The following is a 3,364-nucleotide window of genomic DNA, read 5'->3' as shown; positions in this document are numbered from 1 at the left end:
TACATGCTTCTAAGTCTCTGGATCAATTTTCGTTAATCAGTTTATGTTGTTCATTATATTCCACAAATGAGTGTGATCATGTGATACTTATCTTTCTCTGACTAGCTTATTGTACTTAGCATAATGCTTTCCAGGTCCATTCATGTTGTTACAAATGGTAAGAGTTCTTTCTTTTTTACAGCTGCATAGTATTCCATTGTGTAGATGTACCACAGTTTTTTAAACCACTCATCTGCTGATGGGCACTTAGGCTGTTTCTAAATCTTAGCTATTGTAAATTGTGCTGCTATGAACATAGGAGTGCATATATGCTTTCTGATTCGTGTTTCTGGTTTCTTGAGATACATTCCTAGAAGTGGGATTACTTGGTCAAATGGCAGTTCCATTTTTAATTTTTTGAGGAAAAATACTGTTTTTCACAGAGGCTTTAGCAGTCAGCATTCCCACCAGCAGTGCACAAGGGTTCCTTTTTCTCCACATCCTCGCCAGCATTTGTCCTTTATTGATTTGTTGATGATAGCCATTCTGACAAGTGAAAGATGGTATCTCATTGTCATTTTAGTTTGCATCTGTTGAATGATTAGTGACTTTGAGCATTTTTTGATGTGCCTCTTTGCCTTCTGTATGTATGCTTTCTAGAAGTGTCTATTTAAGTCCTTTACCCATTTTTTAATTGGATTGTTGATCGTCCTTTTGTTAAGTTGTATGAGTTCCCTATACGTTTTGGAAATTAAACCCCTATCAGATGTAATATTGACAATTATGCTTTCCCATGCAGTGGGCTCTCTTGTTGTTTTGTTGATGGTTTCTTTTACTGTGCAGAGCATTTTATTTTTATGTAGTCCCATTTGTTTATTTTCTCCTTAGATTCCATTATCCTAGGAGATGTATCAGTAAACATATTGCTATGAGATATGTCTGATATTTTGCTGCCTATGGCTTCTCCTATGATTTTTATGGTTTCCCATCTTACGTTTAAGTCCTTTAACCATTTTGAGTTTATTTTTGTGTATGGTGTAAGTTGGTGGTCTAGTTTCATTTTTTTTTGTATGTATCTGACCAATTTTCCTAACACCACTTATTGAAGAGCCTGTCTTTACTCCATTGTGTGTTCTTGCTTCCTTTGTCAATTATTAATTGACCATAATGGCTTGGGTCGATGTCTGAGTTCTCTGTTCTCTTCCAGTGAGCTGTATGTCTGTTCTTGTGCCAGTACCAGGCTGTTTTAAGAACCATGGCTTTGGTATGAGCGCAAGAGGGTGTGGGGTCATGGTGTCAGACACCATTGCGTGAGACACCATTGCGTCGGAGACCAAGGCACAGCGGGTGACTACTTTCTTTTCTTAAACTTCATTTCATTTTTACTAGCAAGAAGAGAGTCCTCTTTCCGTGCCAAGCATAGCCATGACTCACGGTCCCAAGAAGCATTTGAAACATGTAGCAGCTCCAAAGTATTGGATGCTGGATAAACTGACCAGGGTATTTGCTCCTCGTCCATCTACCGGTCCCCACAAGCAGAGAATGTCTCCCTCTCATCATTTTCCTAAGAAACAGACTTAAGTATGCCCTAACAGGAGATGAAGTAAAGACGATCTGCATGCAGCGGTTCATTAAGATCGATGGCAAGGTCTGAACCGATGTATCCTACCCTGCTGGTTTTATGGATGTCATCAGCATTGATAAGACAGGAGAGAATTTCCGTCTGGTCTATGACACCAAGGGTCACTTTGCTGTTTATCATATAACACCTGAGGAGGTCAAATACAAACTGTCCAAATTGAGGAAGATCTTTGTGGGCGCAAAGGGAATCTCTCATCTGGTGACCCATGATGCTTGTACCATCCACTACCCTGATCCCCTCATCAAGGTGAACGACACCATTCAGATTGATTTGGAATCTGGCAAAATTACTGATTTCATCAAGTTTGGCACAGGTAACTTGTGTATGATCACCGGAGGTGCCAACCTGGGAAGAATTGGTGTGATCACCAACAAAGAGAAACACCCTAGTTCTTTTGACATGGTTCATGTCAAAGATGCCACTGGCAATAGCTTTGCCACCCGGCTCTCCAACATTTTTGTTATCAGCAAAGGCAACTAACTATGGATTTCCCTTCCCCGTGGAAAGGGTATTCGCCTCACCATTGCTGAAGAGAGAGACAAGAGACTGGCGGCCACACAGTTGGTAAAATGAGCTGATGTGACATGATTAGAAGAGTCTTTGTACTTAATTAAAGATAATGCAGTATGGGGTGGGGGTGAAGATGGGGGAAATGGACATGCCCACTAAGATGCTAATAATTCATAACCTAAATTTAATTCCCTTTTCCTGTGGGACTTAACAGCTAAATGAGTATGACAGTCCTTTACCTGAAAGTCATTCTCACTTCAACCTCTTCCTTTTTTTATATACCCGAGTTAGTTCATTTTACTTTTCAGTTTGTAACCAGCTATCTGCTCCTGAAAAGCTCTTATTTCATTTATTTGTTTATTCCCTTTTAGTCACATTTCTTACTTCCTATCTCATAGCTGCATGGAAAATTACTCTAATATATTTTCAGCATATATTTGAATTTGTAGGTTTCTAGCAAAATTTGTAGGTTTCTAGTTTTGTTTTGACTGTTTATGTAATTGCAATTGAAATGCAAATACAGACTTTAGTTAGTGGTAATGTATTAATATTAAATGTAACAAATACACCATACCACTGTAGGATGTTAGTAACTGGTGAAACTAATGCCAGGTACATGACAGCTCTGTACTATTTTAGTTTTTCTGTAAATGTAAAATTACTTTAAAAAATAAAGCCTATTTAAAAAAAAAGAACCTTGGCTTTGTAACATAGCTTGATATCTGGTATTGTGATCTCTCCAACTTTGTTCATCTTTTTCAGGATTTCTGCGGTTATTCAGGGTCTTATTTATTCCATATAAATTTTTGGAGAGTATATTCTAGCTCTGTGAAATATGCTGTGGCATTTCAATGGGGATTGCATTTAAGCTATAAGTTGTTTTGGTTAGTATAGACATTTTAATGATGTTGATTCTACCAATCCATGAACACAGTACATTCTTCCACTTTTTTATATCTTCCTCTATCTCTTTTTTCAACATCCTGTAGTTTTCCGAGTACACATCTTTCCCTTCCTTAGTTAAGTTTATTACTAGGTACCTTTTTGTTGTTGTTCAATGGTAGTTGGGATTGTTTTGTTAGTTTCTCTTTCTGTGAATTCATTATTCATGTGTAGAGATGCCATAGATTTCTTGGTGTTAATTTTGTATCATGCTACATTGCCAAATTCATTTATTAAATATAGTTCTTTTTTTATGGAATCTTTAGGGTTTTCTATTTCCAATATCATGTC

At 37.5% G+C, this 3,364-nt stretch overlaps 1 pseudogene; it reads left to right on the top strand.

The window, feature by feature from the left end:
- The first annotated feature begins 1,404 nt into the window (after positions 1 to 1,404).
- On the top strand, positions 1,405 to 2,274 carry LOC102775540 (annotated as a pseudogene).
- Positions 2,275 to 3,364: the final 1,090 nt, after the last annotated feature.

The sequence above is a fragment of the Myotis davidii genome, unplaced genomic scaffold, assembly GCF_000327345.1.
Source record: "Myotis davidii unplaced genomic scaffold, ASM32734v1 scaffold1161, whole genome shotgun sequence".
Lineage (NCBI taxonomy): Eukaryota > Metazoa > Chordata > Mammalia > Chiroptera > Vespertilionidae > Myotis > Myotis davidii.
This window is presented reverse-complemented; position numbering and strand designations above follow the sequence as displayed.